The following is an 18,692-nucleotide window of genomic DNA, read 5'->3' as shown; positions in this document are numbered from 1 at the left end:
GATCTAAAGTTGGTCAGTGTTGTAGATCTGAGAAAATGGTCCAAAAAGGAGAAAGAAGCCTTTAGTTTTGTTGTTCTTTTTATACGGAGGGAGCCAAGAAATGATTGCGATGATTGCTACTTTTGCAGTGTTGATAATACTGGTCTTAATTCGAAAAACAGGAAGGTAATCAGCTACCCTAACCTTCTGTCTGCCATCCGACCAATAGGGCATGGTGTAGATTTGCCGGTTCCTGAACAACCAGATGATTTAAATTCTATTCCAACAGAAGTATTTTCTGATGTACAATCTGGTTTAGATGAACCAGATGATGACTAATTCCATGTAATACAGAAAGTCTAGAGCCCAAATTGTTTACTCAGACCGAGCTTAACGATTTGGTTAGGGATCTGAGCTTAACAAAAGAAAAAGCTGATTTGCTTGGCTCTAGATTAAAAGAAAAGAACTTATTGGCAGTTGTAACCAGCGTGTACATGTATAGAAAGAGAGAGCAGCAATTTTCCATGTTTTTTCAACAAGGTGGTGGTTTAGTGAACTGCTTGGACATTCCTGGTCTGATGAATGAGTTTGGTATTGAATACCGAAAGGAAGACTGGAGGTTGTTTATTGAGCCTTCCGAAACTAGTGATGGAAAAACGCTACCAAGGCCGCTGGAACACCAACATGGTGGGGGACTACTGTTGCTCACTTCACCGAGAAGTTCAGCAAGCAACTACCGAGAAGTTCAGCAAGCGACCCATCGTAGAAAACGACTCGTTGTAGAAAAAGCTACACAAGTAGCTTCGAAGAAAAAAGAGAAAGAAAATACAAATCAATTCCAGCTGACAAGTGAAGCTTCTATTAACACCTATCATTGTTTTAAGTAGCTTACTGTAAATACAAATCATGCTTATGTTGTAACAAAGCGTTTCATTAATTTCCCTGTTTACTGTATAGCATAGGATTTTTATACTGTATAATAAAAAGCATATTGCTCAAAAACTATGGGTGGTACAAAAAAAACTAAGGCAAGATTTGGATTCAGCTCATAAACTCCAGTGGAAGACTCTGCAGGAGAGACGCTCAGTAGCTCGGTACGGGCTTTTGTCAAAGTTTCGAGAACATACCTTCACCGAAGAGTCAAGCAGTATATTGCTCCCTCCTACGTATATCTCGCGAAGAGACCATGAGGATAAAATCAGAGAGATTAGAGCCCACACAGAGGCATACCAACAATCCTTCTTTCCACGAACAATACGAGAATGGAATAGAAGGGAGAACCGATAGAGGTACTCAAGGTACCCTCCGCCACACACCGTCAGGTGGCTTGCGGAGTATGGATGTAGATGTAGATGTAGAAATCTATAAAGATCCGTCTACAAAGTAAAAAAAGTTTTTTGAAATTTTTTTGTTTTCATGGGCTTGTGTAATTTTTTCCAGATTAGATCTTAAAATACTTTACAGAGCAGAAGCTCATCAGCCGCCACATACAGCACAAGTATTTCAAAATTCTGACTGAAACAAACACACAGCTTACTTACATGGGTTTACATTAATTATATTACCTGTTTTAACTTCCTCCATGTGTCTCCCACCACCATTTCAATATCAATACCTTTACATTACATTTTAATAACATTGATCTCTCATTTCCTAATGAATGTTTACATCATTGTTTTTAAAAATCTGTTCTTCATCCACAATTTGCAGAATACCAATACCATCAACTTCTATCATTTCTTGTGCGACGGCTGCCTTCAGCAAGGCAGCCATAACTCCCTTAGCATAAAATCATCTGCTCATGCTCCTCCTTTAATACCCATCCATCCCTACAACTTTCTGGAGCCAAGGACAGTCTTATGTACCCTTATGTATAATATTTCTATGTGATCTTCTTCTTCTTCTTCTTCTTCTTCCTTTTGGCCAACTGAAGACCATGTTAATTCAGGACAGATTATTTATTCTTGTCCAATATTCTTTCATACTCATACGTTGCAATCTTCTTTACTCTTCTGCACATGACAATTTTGCCCTGATCAAATTCTGACTTGGAAACCTGGAAATGCCTGAACTTTTTTTCTGAAAATGACCCTACTGTATATCTCCAGTTCCTGTATCTGTATTCCCATTTCTTTCAGATCCCTTTGTATCTCTTTGATTGGGCATTCTCTTGTTCACAAGAAACTGTATTATTTGCTGTACCAGTCTCCACTGGACCATTATAATGATGTGTCCAAAGAACATGCACCTTTTCCTGATTATGTGAAAGATTCTCTCAATCTGGATACACACTTCTTGGTTTGCTCACCTTCTATATTATAAAGTCGAAACCACACTCTAGTGCAAAACAGGATGCAGGGCCATCAAAGAAGTACAACACTTAGAACAGAAAGCATGTTTATTACTGACACCAGTGTATACCCAGAAGAGAACTGACCCACTATCTGTAGAACACAGCTATTTATACGAGCATAGAATGCGCGAAGTGAGTGGTGCCATATGGGAGGAGCTTGGGCCAGCTGTTACTGTCTTGCTGTCCAGCAATACATCGAGGAGCATCCAAACCTCAAAGTCTTGGAGCGTGCACATTGGAGACAAGTGGCGGTTGGCTGCGGGCAACTTGTGGTAGCAGCCCTGCACACAGAGGAGGACAGAGTGATAGGTCACAGTGACTGGAAGGGAGTTGGTTGTGGGGAAGCAGCACAGCCTAGTATGGAAATGTGCATCTGCAGAACTGACTGGCAGATGGCAGTTGTTGACCTTGAGAGAGTAGCACCGAAACAGGAACAGTCGGCTGCACGGTATTTTATTGGTTCATGGAAAGTCTGTACCTTAAGTGCACAGACATGGCTGTGATTAGTGCTGTGTACCCTGTACACACGATTGCTCCAGGAAGCTTTCAAGCTTTGCAGTTTGCAATTAGCAACTTTTGGTACTTGTTATTGATTTCATGGTTTACCACAGAAGAATGGATTAGTTGTACGCTTCCTGTATTTTTGAAGCTGTACGGCTGATTGGCTCATTATCTACTACAGGCAGAATCAATATCATTAGCACAGTGACCTCACCTTTCTTATTCAGCCTCATTGTTATTTTTTTTGTGAGAAGGCTTAGGGCACAATCATGTCTATACTGATCAAGTTCTTAAGTTTGAGTTTGGTATCTTGATACATTTCAGGATTAAGGTTTAGCTATTTAAGAGCTTGTTCTATTTGTAACATCTATGTTACTCTTATTGTCAGATAACATGCGTAAGCAACAAAGGCTTCAAATTAGTGTAATATTTTGGCTTAAGCCAACATTGCAATGTACGTGGTTCATTATGTCATATTTATTGTGTGTAATTTAAGTTTTAATTGTACATTATCTCACTGAACACGTCTGTATTATTGTTTTGGGAATTTATTATTATTATTATTATTATGATTATTATTATTATTAATTTTGCACCAGTGAAATTTTGCTTACATTATTGTGCTCTTTTAAAATAATTATTTTAGAAGAATTTTACTTGATAGTTTAGTGATTGTGTTGGATAGTAGTGTTAAAAATAAATGAAATCACTGCTAAACTATCATTATGTCTTCACAGCCACTTCCACTCTACAGCCTATGTTGCTACTAATGCCAATTCCACTGAACCTTTGTAGATGTTCATAGTTAGCTTGTACGCTAAAGCAATTTTGTTTATTCATCAGCCCATTGCTTCTTTTTCTGTCAGACAAGTTTCTATCCATTTTCCTAGGTATTTAAAACTCTCCACCTTCAAAGTTTCCCTGCTCCTATTGTCATCTACCTAGTTGCTGCCTTGATGTTTCTCATACTGTATTTTCTTGATAGAGATCTGTAGCCTGCTTTACTGCTTGTCTGATAAAGTTATCAAATAAACAGTTAAATGGCAAAGGAGGGAGTCCACCTCCACGTCTAACTCGTTTTGATATTGAAGGCTCTGAAAGTTTTCCTCTGAATGTAATCTAGGTTGTCTTGATGCTTAAGGTCCATTTAATCAGTTCATTGGATTTTTATCTGAACTAATCTCCCCAAAAATTTGAAACAGTGTTCGTCTATGTACTGAATCACAGATTTTCTGTAAGTCATCGAATGACAGAATGAAATTCTTGGTCCTCTGTTTTCGATAAGTTGATAAATTATTACTAGTTCCAGATTCAAGATTTGCTCTGCACATGATCTGATGTTTCTGAAGCCTCCTTGGTACTCAATAATTTATGGGCTTAGTTGCTTTTACACTCTGCTCAGCAGAGCTTTTGCGCATATAGGTCACTGGTATTAACAAATTTCCCCTGTAGTTCGCAGGCTTCAACTTATCTCTTACTGTGCATGGGATATATCTGTGATGAAGTCAGCCCTTCTGGAAGATGCTTTTATTCTCAAATTTTACATTTAATGTGTTTCAGCTCAATAAGCATTTTCTTATTAGCATACTTCAAGAGTCCTAAAAAAATCCCACCTGCTCAAATAGCTTTACTGTCTTTTCAGATATATATGATGCTCCTAACCTTGTCTACAGTTGGGGATTATGAGTTGGGATACGGTTCTTCTGGTTGTAGCTGAATGTCTCATATGGTGCTTCGTAGTTTATGAGCTCTTCAAAGTGCTTGGCAAAGATCTGACTGTTTTCCATGTCACTATACACTAAATTTCCTTCTTTGTTCTCAAAGCTAAGGTTTGGGGGATTATATCTACTTAAGTTAATCTTGAATATAATAGAGGGAAACATTCCACGTGGGAAAAATATATCTAAAAAGAAAGATGATGAAACTTACCAAACAAAAGCGCTGGCAGGTCGATAGACACACAAACAAACACAAACATACACACAAAATTCTAGCTTTCGCAACCAATGGTTGCCTCGTCAGGAAAGAGGGAAGGAGAAGGAAAGACAAAAGGATATGGGTTTTAAGGGAGAGGGTAAGGAGTCATTCCAATCCCGGGAGCGGAAAGACTTACCTTAGGGGGAAAAAAGGACAGGTATACACTCGCACACACACACATATCCATCCACACATACACAGACACAAGCAGACATTTGTAAAGGCAAAGAGTTTGGGCATTTTTTGGGCAGAGATGTCAGTCGGGGCGGATGTACAGAGGCAAAGATGAAGTTGAAAGACAGGTGAGGTATGAGCGGCGGCACCATGCACCCTCCCACCACCACCTATTCCAGTCCTGTAACCCGGAAGGTGTACACGATCAAAGGCAGAGCCACGTGTGAAAGCACCCACGTGATTTACCAACTGACCTGCCTACACTGTGAAATCTGGAACCACAACACCCCAATTCAGTAGTTAACCTTTCCTCCAAACCTCTCTCCCAATCCGAAACCTCTGTCCTATCCAAAGGCCTCACCTTCAGCCCCACTCCCAGATTTAACCAAACAGCCCTCGTCAAAGATTTACTGTCCTACACCCGTACTCTCTGCTGGAAATATCACTTTGCCACGAAGAAAAATGATCCTAATCCTACTCCTAAGGATCCAACTCCCCAAGACACTATCCAAATTGAACCATGCCTGGAACAGTTCCGTCCTCCGTCACAGCGGGACCCACCTCCTCTTCCTCAAAATCACCCTCTCCTAACCTTCCAGGAACTTCTGACTTCCAGCCTTGCCTCTCAATCCTTTTTAAAAAACCTTAATCCTACTCCCAACATCACCACTGCTGAAGCCCAGGCTATCCGTGATCTGAAGGCTGACCGATCCATCGTCATTCTTCCGGCGGACAAGGGTTCCACAACTGTGGTACTTGATCGTCGGGAGTATGTGGCTGAGGGACTGCGTCAGCTTTCAGACAACACTACTTACAAAGTTTGCCAAGGCAATCCCATTCCTGATGTCCAGGCGGAGCTTCAAGGAATCCTCAGAACCTTAGGCCCCCTACAAAACCTTTCACCCGACTCCATCAACCTCCTGACCCCACCAACACCCCGCACCCCTACCTTCTACCTTCTTCCCAAAATTCACAAACCCAATCATCCCGGCCGTCCCATTGTAGCTGGTTACCAAGCCCCCACCGAACGCATCTCTGCCTACATAGATCAACACCTTCAACCCATTACATGCAGTCTCCCATCCTTCATCAAAGACACCAACCACTTTCTCAAACGCCTGGAATCCCTACCCAGTCTGTTACCCCCGGAAACCATCCTTGTAACCATTGATGCCACTTCCTTATACACAAATATTCCGCATGTCCAGGGCCTCGCTGCGATGGAGCACTTCCTTTCACGCCGATCACCTGCCGCCCTACCTAAAACCTCTTTCCTCATTACCTTAGCCAGCTTCATCCTGACCCACAACTTCTTCACTTTTGAAGGCCAGACATACCAACAATTAAAGGGAACAGCCATGGGTACCAGGATGGCCCCCTCGTATGCCAACCTATTCATGGGTCGCTTAGAGGAAGCCTTCCTGGTTACCCAGGCCTGCCAACCCGAAGTTTGGTACAGATTTATTGATGACATTTTCGTGATCTGGACTCACAGTGAAGAAGAACTCCAGAATTTCCTCTCCAACCTCAACTCCTTTGGTTCCATCAGATTCACCTGGTCCTACTCCAAATCCCATGCCACTTTCCTTGACGTTGACCTCCACCTGTCCAATGGCCAGCTTCACACGTCCGTCCACATTAAACCCACCAACAAGCAACAGTACCTCCATTATGACAGCTGCCACCCATTCCACATCAAACGGTCCCTTCCCTACAGCCTAGGTCTTCGTGGCAAACGAATCTGCTCCAGTCCGGAATCCTTGAACCATTACACCAACAACCTGAAAACAGCTTTTGCATCCCGTAACTACCCTCCCGACCTGGTACAGAAGCAAATAACCAGAGCCACATCCTCATCTCCTCAAACCCGGAACCTTCCACAGAAGAACCCCAAAAGTGCCCCACTTGTGACAGGATACTTTCCGGGACTGGATCAGATTCTGAATGTGGCTCTCCAGCAGGGATACGACTTCCTCAAATCCTGCCCTGAAATGAGATCCATCCTTCATGAAATCCTCCCCACTCCACCAAGAGTGTCTTTCCGCCGTCCACCTAACCTTCGCAACCTCTTAGTTCATCCCTATGAAATCCCCAAACCACCTTCCCTACCCTCTGGCTCCTACCCCTGTAACCGCCCCCGGTGTAAAACCTGTCCCATGCACCCTCCCACCACCACCTATTCCAGTCCTGTAACCCGGAAGGTGTACACGATCAAAGGCAGAGCCACGTGTGAAAGCACCCACGTGATTTACCAACTGACCTGCCTACACTGTGAAGCGTTCTATGTGGGAATGACCAGCAACAAACTGTCCATTCGCATGAATGGACACAGGCAGACAGTGTTTGTTGGTAATGAGGATCACCCTGTGGCTAAACATGCCTTGGTGCACGGCCAGCACATCTTGGCACAGTGTTACACCGTCCGGGTTATCTGGATACTTCCCACTAACACCAACCTGTCAGAACTCCGGAGATGGGAACTTGCCCTTCAGCATATCCTTTCTTCTCGCTATCCGCCAGGCCTCAATCTCCGCTAATTTCTAATTTCAATTTGCCGCCGCTCATACCTCACCTGTCTTTCAACTTCATCTTTGCCTCTGTACATCCGCCCCGACTGACATCTCTGCCCAAAAAATGCCCAAACTCTTTGCCTTTACAAATGTCTGCTTGTGTCTGTGTATGTGTGGATGGATATGTGTGTGTGTGCGAGTGTATACCTGTCCTTTTTTCCCCCTAAGGTAAGTCTTTCCGCTCCCGGGATTGGAATGACTCCTTACCCTCTCCCTTAAAACCCATATCCTTTTGTCTTTCCTTCTCCTTCCCTCTTTCCTGACGAGGCAACCATTGGTTGCGAAAGCTAGAATTTTGTGTGTATGTTTGTGTTTGTTTGTGTGTCTATCGACCTGCCAGCGCTTTTGTTTGGTAAGTTTCATCATCTTTCTTTTTAGATATAAGTTAATCTTGAATTTTCTATAAAATCCTAAAGTAAGTTTTTACGGAAGTTTTCTTCAGTTTCAGTTACGTGTTCCTAGTCATATTTTATTTTGAGATGCCTGATAATTTTGGTAGTACTTTTCCTTAGTTTTTGGAAGCTCTTTACATTCTCTTGTGTTTCTGAGAACACCAATCAAATCACACTTTTGAACACTGACTGCCGTATCTCTTTCGAAGACCACCATGTTTGTCTCCTTTTCTCCAGTTTGAACACTGTCAATCAGACCATCTTTTAACTGCATCTCATCCATGATAGTTCTTCTGATTCTGGCTCATCTTAAAATCTGTGCTAATTCTAAGTTTCTCTGTATCAAATGTTATGATATGGGTCATGTCTTTTAGTTTAAGGACCCTGACATTTTGAATTTCCTTCTCTGCATATCTCGATATCGATACATGATCACTCTGGAAGCCTTCTAGTAGAGTTTTCAGAGATACCCACAAGTTTTGTTTTTCTGGAAGATTTGAAATGCTGGCAGTTTCATTATCAGATCAACACTCTTACAAATTTCTACAAGTCATTCGGCATTCTGATTCCCGTTGTAGGCTGGGTACTTCTGGATGATCTTGATTTTTTTTCTTTCCTCAGTTGAGCATTGTAGTCTCCAAGAAGTATGATAGCATATTTGGTAGGGATCTTGGATAATGTCTGCTCCAGGTCTTCCCAAAATTCTTCTACTTCCTCTGGACCTGTTCTGTTAGTCTCATTTGTAGGGGCATGTGAATTGACTACACTGATGTCCTAAATGTAAGTGTGAAGAGGCTACTGTTGTTTGAGATAAAAATCAGTGATGGTTCCCAGGATACTGTTTTTGATTAAAACCTGTGCCGAGGTTAGGTACATTCTTCATTACTCTTGTCTGTCTCTCCTTTCAGAATCCGATATCCTTCTGATTCAAATGCTGCTTCAACCATGTATCTGATGGCTTTTAGGACTATGATAATGATTTTGGCAATGGTATCTGTAAAGTATTTTAAGTTTCTATCTTTGTGGACAGATTTAATGTTGAAGATAGCAAAGTACGACCTTCCTTAATTTTCAGTCTCTTGCAGTTGGTGAGAGTGCCCCAGGATCAATTGGAGTGGCTCACTGACATCACCTTTGACATTGGCAGATTGGTTACCACCTCTCCAAGATCGAACTTGCCACATGCTGAATCAAATGATCTTTACTGGAGGTCGATTCATAAGCCTCAGCAGGATTACAACTAAGGTAACCCGCTTCAGTCATGCTTCGAGATGTAACCTGCTGCTCTTCTTTGGCTGTGCTATCAATTTTTGTGTTTCTTGAATGAGATTTTCACTCTGCAGCGGAGTGTGCACTGATATGAAACTTCCTGGCAGATTAAAACTGTGTGCCCGACCGAGACTCGAACTTGGGACCTTTGCCTTTCGCGGGCAAGTGCTCTACCAACTGAGCTACCGAAGCACGACTCACGCCCGGTACTCACAGCTTTACTTCTGCCAGTACCTTGTCTCCTACCTTCCAAACTTTACAGAAGCTCTCCTGCGAACCTTGCAGAACTAGCACTCCTGAAAGAAAGGATATTGCGGAGACATGGCTTAGCCACAGCCTGGGGGATGTTTCCCGAATGAGATTTTCACTCTGCAGCGGAGTGTGCGCTGATATGAAACTTCCTGGTAGATTAAAACTATGTTCCCGACCGAGACTCGAACTCGGGACCTTTGCCTTTCGCGGGCAAGTGCTCTACCAACTGAGCTACCGAAGCACGACTCACGCCCGGTACTCACAGCTTTTTTTTTGTGTTTCTTTATTATTTAACATGCAATCTAGCTGGTTATCACTGGCAGGTATGCAATAGCAGTTAAACAAATTCTAGCTACTGGAGGCGTATCAGTAACAGCCAACAACAAGACATACAGAAGCAGTGTAAAAAGCTGCCCACATTTATAGTACTTCATTGCAGGTTGCAGTACTGTACATTCATGGAGGACATTTGTCTTACCATACAGAACTAATGGTTCGATTATTTCTCTGCTGTTGATATGATTATTTCTCTGAACAGATCGTGCGAAAACCATATTGCAAAATGAAGTTATGCTTCCATAATGAGAACTGACACACAATCTAGAATTTCAGTGTGAAAAATCTTTATAGTATCTCATGATGTTCTTGGGATTTGTTTTGAATCTTTATATGGCCCAGGATGATAAATCAACTAAGAAAAAGTTGCAGACTCCAAATGTTAAAAAGTTCTTGTAGCTAAACCTTCAATATCCAAGTCATCACAGAAAACTCACTGACCTGCCATGGGACAGCAGAAGGACCACCACTGTAACACAACAGAGACATTGTACATGGCAAACCTGTAGCAAGGACATACACCTTGCATCAGTCTTCAGAGGAGCAGCTGGATTGCCACAAAGAAGTATCAGTGACTGTATCCCCCCCTCACACAGAGAGAGACCATGGCCCTAGATGGCAGGTGTGAGGTGAGGTGGCAATACAGATACCCATACCACTGCTACAACTACAAAAACAGCAGAGTGGTATCTGTGGAGAGGTCAGACTAATATGTGGTTCCCAATGAGGGGCAGCAGTCTGAATTACTGATCTGGCTTTGCAACATTACAAATATTGCGTATTAATTATTAATATTTATTTATTTATTTGAAATAAGCTGCTTTTTGTGGTGACAGTTTATTTTATCAGACTAGTTTTAGATATTCTTCCGCCACTGGCAATGTAAGTATTACAGAAGACAAATATTTCTTATAATACTCCCAGTATATAGTGTTTAATAAGTATGTGCTTATTTTACATTAACGTAATATGATTTGCCTCCTTTGTACCACCTTTTAGCATATGCCAAGAATGATGTTTTGTAAAAATCTATAATAATGTGATTATATGATTTATACATGCATACATATGCAATCAACAATAAGAAATTTTTATGAGATTATATATTTGTCAGTGGCAAAGATAATCTTTTGTATACCATAGACTACATACGATGTTACTTATAATTTGAATTATATATTTTAACAGAAAAAGAAATGTGTTGTATACTAAAGAATACTGGTGAAATTCTTACAATCTTTTTTTATAACGATTCTTCCCTTCCAAGTAATCTCAGGATGTTTCATCAAAGATGTGAGAAGTTCTATTTCCTCCAAAATATTTAGTAAGCCACATTTTTCAGCAATGTGTAGGGCTGTCAAGCATTGTGTCATATCACTAGCCATGTGATTTTGTTCTTTTAAATGTGAATTAAATCAAGATATTGTGCCAGTGAGATTCAGATGTTCTTTAAATCTTCTTTTGAATTTTTTCCCCAGTCTGTCCTATGTAAATTTTCTCACAGTTATTACACTTTATCTTATACATACCTGAATGGGCAAATTTTACAAGACCATCCTATGCTACAACAAATTTGTGATCACAATTTGTTGTATGTTCTGATGCTTATTTTTAGATTGGTTTTTCTGAACTGCAAGTCTGATATTAATCCTCAATGCTGGTAATGCAAATAGCTGAAAGCAAGGGGAAAAATCACAGCTGTTTATTTTTTTCCCAGTGACTATATGGCTTTATGATGATGGCATGTTCTTAGGTACAATATTCTGGAGGTAAAATAGTCCTCTCATTCAAAACTCTGGAACCGAGTGAGGTGGTGCAGTAGCTCACACACTGGACTCTCATTTTGGAGGATGATGGTTCAAAACCGTGTTCTACCAACCTGATTTAGGTTTTCTGTGATTTTCCCAAATCACTCCAGGAAAACATCAGGAAGGTTCCTTTGAATGGGCACAGTTGATTTCCATACCTTTCCTTGAACCAATCCGACCCTGTGCTATGTCTCTAATGACCTAGTTGTCGAAGGGCCATTAAGCCTCAATCTTCCTTCCTTCAAATCTCAGGTTGGGGAATACTCAAAAAGACGTCATCAACAGGAAAAACACAACTGCCTCTCTACAGGTTGGAATGTGGAGTGTTAGAATGCTTAATTAGGTATGAAGGTTACAGAATTAAAAATGGGAAATGGATAAGTTGAAGTTATATATAGTGGGAATTGTGAAGTGTGTTGGCAGGAAGAACAGGACTTCTGGTCTGGTCTGGTCTGGTCTGGTCTGGTCTGGTCTGTATAGGGTTATCAACACAAAATCAACTAAGGGCAATGCAGAAGTAATAATGAATAAGAAATTTTGAATGCAGGTTAGCTTCTATGAACAGCACAGTGAATGCACTACATAGCCAAGACAGACATGAAGCCAATACAATCCACAGTAGTACAAGAATCTATATACCAACTAACCCTGCAGACTGTGAAGAGAGTGAAAGAATACATGATGAGATAGTGGAAATTATTCAGATGGTTACAGGTGATGAAAATTTATTTGTCATGGGTGACAAATTCAGTAGTAAAAACATTGGAGAGAAGGGAAACAGTAGAATGTGTACTAGGGAAAAGGAATGAAATAGGAAGCCACCCAGTAAAATTTTGCACAGAGCATAAATCAATTGTCACACTTGGTTCAAGAACTGTGAAAGAAAGTTGTATATGAGGAAGGGACTGGAAATGTTAGACGATTTCAGACTGAGTTTATAATGATAAGACAGAGAAATGAAGGAGATGTGGACAGATAGGAATACTACTGAACCATTGGCTTAATATGTGATGGTTGCAAAATACTGACATGAATCATTCACAGAAGAATGGCAAAACTCTTAGAAGGCATTCTTGGGGAAGATCAGTTTGAGTTCCAGAGGAATATGGGAACACGTGAGGCAATACTGATCTACAACTTATGCTAGAACATATGTGGAAGAAAGGCAATCCTACATTTATAGCATTAGCAGATTTAGAGAAAGCTTTTGACAATGTTGACGGGAGTACACTATTTGATATTTTGAAGGTAGCAAGGATAAAATACAGGGAGTGAAGGTTATTTACAACTTGCACATAAACCAGACTGCAGTTATAAGAGCCTAAGGACAAACTGTGGAGGAAACCAAGGAGAAATATGGAAAGGGAAGGAATAAAAACTTCGAGGTTTGTCGATGACATGTCAGAGACACCAGAGTACTACAACAGCAGTTTAACAAGATGGATAGTCTTGAAGAGAGATTACAAGATGAACATAAAAAAAGGCAATGGAATGTGGTTTAATTTAATCAGACAGTGCAGAGGAAATTAGATTAGGAAATCAGACATTAAAAATAGTGCATAAATTCTGCTAGTTGGGCAGCAAAAGAACTGATGATGGCCAAAGTAGAGAGGATATACAATGTGGACTGGCAATAGCATGAGAATCATTTCTGAAAAAGAGGAATTTGTTAACACTCAATATCAATTTAAGTGTTAGGAAGTCTCATCTGATAGTATGTATCTGGAGTGTAACTTTCAGTGGCACATTGTAATAAAGAAGAACAACATTGCATTGGAGTGAATAATACGTTATTATGAATTAAGTTATATTTATTTTGTGTGTGTGTGTGTGTGTGTGTGTGTGTGTGTGTGTATAGTTATGAGGCAAAAATACCTGACGCTAATGGCAGAGCTAGCATAACTATTAGCGTAAGTGACCCAAATGTGAACACTCTGTACATTAATGAACTACCAACCATTAATAATGTGTTTGCAAATGAATCTATCCCATTATGTAGGCACAAGATTTGGTTTTGAGGATAGCAATAATACAGCTTCTGCTACAATTGAGTGTAGAGATGAAGTGATAATATCAGCCAATGAGGGAAGGAATTCAGATAACCAAAAATTAAGAGGCTCATATTCAAGAGTTACAGCAATTAAATGTTGTTGTTGTTGTTGTTGTTGTTGTGGTCTTCAGTCCTGAGACTAATTTGATGCAGCTCTCCATGCTACTCTATCCTGTGCAAGCTTCATCATCTCCCAGTACCTACTGCAAACGAAGTGACCAAACGAACGATTCCTTTGGGAACCATCTGACTAGAAGATTGGGACCATCAGTCCGGATCTGCCAGCTAAATATTGAGGGAATTAGTTGATCCAAATCTGAATATCTTTCAAAGTTTCTATTGGACAATAGCATCGATGTGGTACTCCTTCAGGAAACACATATCGACTCGCAGGAAGACTTACAAAGAAGAGGACGTATTCAAGGCTTCCAACAAATAGGCGCAACATATCATCACGCCTATGGCACCGCCACATATGCCCGATCCGATATTGAACATGCACACCTGCTGTCCACAAGCACAGAAAACAACATCCATGTTGTTGATATAAAAGTAGACAACATAAGACTTATAAATGTCTACAAACCACCAAACCAAATCTGGCCAAGTATTGTACTACCCGTACATGAACACCCAACGATATATGCCGGTGATTTTAATAGCCATCATGAAATGTGGCGATACACCAAAAATAATGAACATGGAGAAGCGCTGGTGGAATGGGCCGACGAGAACAATCTACATCTTATATTCGATGCCAAGGAGAGGGGCACATTCCACTCGGCCGCCTGGCGCAGGGACTACAATCCGGACCTCTGCTTTGTCACTACCGATAACGAGGGAAAACCAATGCCAATACATAGAAGGGTTGCCACAGATTTCCGACACAGCCAGCATAGGCCTGTTATTTTAGACATGGGTGTCACTATACCCCTGATACGGTCCTTCCCTCGACCTAGATGGAATTTCCAAAAAGCTGACTGGGAGAAGTATTCAGTGGACCTTGATAAATGCATCCGGTTTATACCGTCACTACCTAAATGCTACGATCGTTTCAGGAAAGCTATAACTACCACAGCTAAAAAACACATCCCTAGGGGGTTTCGAAAAGAATACATCCCAGGATGGGATGCAAAAAGCCATCAGCTATATGAGGATTTTACTAGTAGTGGTGACCACGAAATAGCTGATGACCTCCTCCACAATCTAGATTCCGCAAGAAGACAACGATGGACTGAAGCAACTGAAAGAATGAATTTCACTCAATCAAGTAGGAAGGCATGGAGTTTGTTACGTAAACTCAGAGGTACGACAAGACCAGCCCAGAAAAATCCAACCATAACACCAGAGAAAATTACAAATAACATTGTCAAAATGTCAAGAGCTCCGAGAGACAAACCACATACCAGGATGATTAAGCGCGAACTCAGAACACTAAAAAAGAATACTCCATATATATCAGAGCTTTCCAGACCATTCACTGAGGAAGATGTCATTACTGCCCTCAAGGATATGAAACCAGGCAAAGCCCCAGGTTTTGACAACATACATCCAGAATTTCTAACCTACGCTGGAAAGAACGTAGTCAAATGGCTGGCAAATTTCTTTTCGAACATTTTGACTACAAACTATCTCCCTAGAGAATTAAAAAAGGCAAGAATAATAGCTTTGCTGAAACCAGGGAAACCAGCAGACCAAGCGCTAAGCTACAGACCAATAGCACTTCTTAGCTGTACATACAAACTTCTCGAACGACTTGTCCATAATTGAATTAGCGGCATTATTATGGAGAACTTACCTATAGAACAGGCAGGCTTCAGACCTGGCCGTAGTTGCTGTGACCAAGTTCTGGCATTAACATCCTACACAGAGGCTGGCTTTCAACAGAAATTGAAAACAAGTGCTGTATTTCTAGACTTAACATCTGCATATGATACTGTTTGGAGAGATGGAATAATTTACAAATTCTTAAGAGTGATTCCTTGCCAGATTCTAACATCCTTAATACATAATATGCTGAGTAACAGAACCTTCCAGGTCACCCTAAACGGAAAGACAAACAAAACAAAACTTATTAACAACGGGCTTCCGCAAGCCTCCGTATTGGCCCCTCTTCTGTTTAACCTCTATATAGCAGATCTCCCAAACACAAAGTCAAGAAAATTTTGCTATGCGGATGACATAGCATTGGCTACCAGAGACAAGTATCTCTTCAATACAGAGGAAGTCCTTAATAATGACGTTGAAATACTATACAATTATTTCAAGAAATGGAGACTCAAGCCAAACCCTAACAAAACTGAAGTATCTACATTCCATCTTAAAAACAAAATGGCAAATGAAATTATTAACATAAAACTCGGAAACACCAACCTCAAACATAATAAGTTTCCAAAGTACTTAGGTATAACATTGGATCGCACTCTTTCTTACCGAAAACATCTGTAGAACTCCACTGCAAAACTTGGAACACGGAATAACATCATCCAAAAACTTAGCGGTACTACTTGGGGAGCTAACGCAAAAACATTACGCACCTCATCTATCACCTTGGTGTTCTCTATGGCTGAGTACTGCGCTCCAGTCTGGATTAATAGCTGTCACACCAAACTTATTGACAGACAATTAAATAACACAATGAGGTTGATTTCTGGAACTGTTAAATCAACGCCCACATACTGGTTACCGATGCTATGTAATATCCTGCCCCCGGACCTGCGTAGAAAAGCGGCCCTACTGCACGAATTCAGGAAGATCGAGACAAAACCAGAACTACCAATTAAAGAAGAATTCTCACAACTGCAACACACTCGATTGAAATCAAGAAAGCCACCCATACGCACAGCTGAGCAGCTTCAAAATAATAACTATGACCACATGAAACAATGGAGACTAGATTGGAACCAACAGACAAATGACCAACTACGGACCTGGTTTGAGAGCTATAACTGCAACATCTCTGGAATGGAACTAACACGGAAAACATGGTCCGCATTAAATCGAATACGTACTGGACATGGCAGGTGTGCGGATTCACTACACAAATGGGGAAGAGTGATGTCACCAGAATGCGACTGCGGTGCCCCTAGACAGACGATCCAACACATCCATGGTGAATGCTCCTTGCGAGCATATGCAGGGAACTGGTCCGACTTCCTGGAGGCATCCCCATCAGCGCTAGAATGGATCTCAAACCTCGATATAACCTTTTAACTGACCAATATAAACATAAATTATATTTATGATTGTTATAAGATTTTAATGTCTAACACTTGATGTATTAATGTTGCATGTATAGCCATACGCTAAATAAAATAAACCTACTACAACCTACATTCTTCTGAATCTGCTTAGTGTATTCATCTCTTCGTCTCCCTCTACGATTTTTACCCTCCACGCTGCCCTCCAATACTAAATTGGTGATCCCTTGATGCCTCAGAACATGTCCTACCAACCGATCCCTTCTTCTACATCTACATAAATACTCCACAATCCACCATACGGTGCGTGGCGGAGGGTACCTCGTACCACAACTAGCATCTTCTCTCCCTGTTCCACTCCCAAACAGAACGAGGGAAAAATGACTGCCTATATGCCTCTGTACGAGCCCTAATCTCTCTTATCTTTGTGATCTTTCCGCAAAATATAAGTTGGCGGCAGTAAAATTGTACTGCAGTCAGCCTCAAATGCTGGTTCTCTAAATTTCCTCAGTAGCGATTCACGAAAAGAATGCCTCCTTTCCTCCAGAGACTCCCACCAGAGTTTCTGAAGCATTTCCATAACACTCGCGTGATGATCAAACCTACCAGTAACAAATCTAGCAGTCCACCTCTGAATTGCTTCTATGTCCTCCCTCAATCCGACCTGATAGGGATCCCAAACGCTCTAGCAGTACTCAAGAATAGGTCATATTAGGGTTTTATAAGTGGTCTCCTTTACAGATGAACCACTTCTTCCCAAAATTCTACCAATGAACCGAATGTGACTATCCGCCTTCCCCACAACTGCCATTACATGCTTGTCCCACATCATATCGCTCTGCAATGTTACGCCCAAATGTTTAATCGATGTGACTGTGTCAAGCGTTACAATACTAATGGAGTATTCAAACATTACAGGATTCTTTTTCCTATTCATCTGCATTAATTTACATTTATCTATATTTAGAGTTGGCTGCCATTCTTTACACCAATCACAAATCCTGTCCAAGTCATCTTGTATCCTCCTACAGTCACTCAACGACGACACCTTCCCGTACACCACAGCATCATCAGCAAACAGCCGCACATTGCTATCCACCCTATCCAAAAGATCATTTATGTAGATAGAAAACAACAGCGGACCTACCACACTTCCCTGGGGCACTCCAGATGATACCCTCACCTCCGATCAACACTCACCATCGAGGACAATGTACTGGGTTCTATTACTTAAGAAGTCTTCGAGCCACTCACATATTTGGGAACCAATCCCTTATGCTCGTTAGGAGTCTGCAGTGGGGCACCGAGTCAAACGCTTTCCAGAAGTCAAGGAATACGGCGTCCGTCTGATACCCTTCATCCACGGTTCGCAATATATCATGTGAAAAAAGAGAGAGTTGCGTTTCGCAGGAGCGATGCTTTCTAAAGCCGTGCTGATGCATGGACAGCAACTTCTCTGTCTCAAGGAAATTCATTATATTCGAACTGAGAATATGTTCCTGCAACAAACCGATGTTAAGGATATTGGTCTGTAATTTTGAGGATACGTCCTTCTCCCCTTCTTATATACAGGCATCACCTGCGTTTTTTTCCAGTTGCTCGGGACTTTATGTTGGGCAAGAGATTCGCGACAAATGCAAGCTAAGTAAGGAGCCAATGCAGTAGAGTGCTCTCTGTAAAACAGATTTGGAATCCCATCAGGACCTGGCGATTTATTTATTTTCAACCCATTCAGCTACTTCACAACCCCAGGGATGTCTATCACTATGTCCTCCATACGGGAATCTGTACGAGACTCAAATGGCGGTATGTTTGTACGATCCTCCTGCAT

General features: G+C 41.2%; 1 protein-coding gene and 1 non-coding gene across 2 annotated transcripts in view; both read right to left on the bottom strand.

The window, feature by feature from the left end:
- LOC124612254 (conserved oligomeric Golgi complex subunit 6) overlaps window positions 1–18,692 on the bottom strand; it is a 111,799-nt gene that overhangs the window by 27,916 nt on the left and 65,191 nt on the right. The gene's annotated exons all lie outside the window — the stretch shown is intronic.
- On the bottom strand, window positions 9,634–9,708 carry Trnas-cga. The gene has a single exon. It is a non-coding gene; the product is annotated as a tRNA-Ser (tRNA).

This window comes from Schistocerca americana, chromosome 4, assembly GCF_021461395.2.
Source record: "Schistocerca americana isolate TAMUIC-IGC-003095 chromosome 4, iqSchAmer2.1, whole genome shotgun sequence".
Taxonomy (NCBI): domain Eukaryota; kingdom Metazoa; phylum Arthropoda; class Insecta; order Orthoptera; family Acrididae; genus Schistocerca; species Schistocerca americana.
This window is presented reverse-complemented; position numbering and strand designations above follow the sequence as displayed.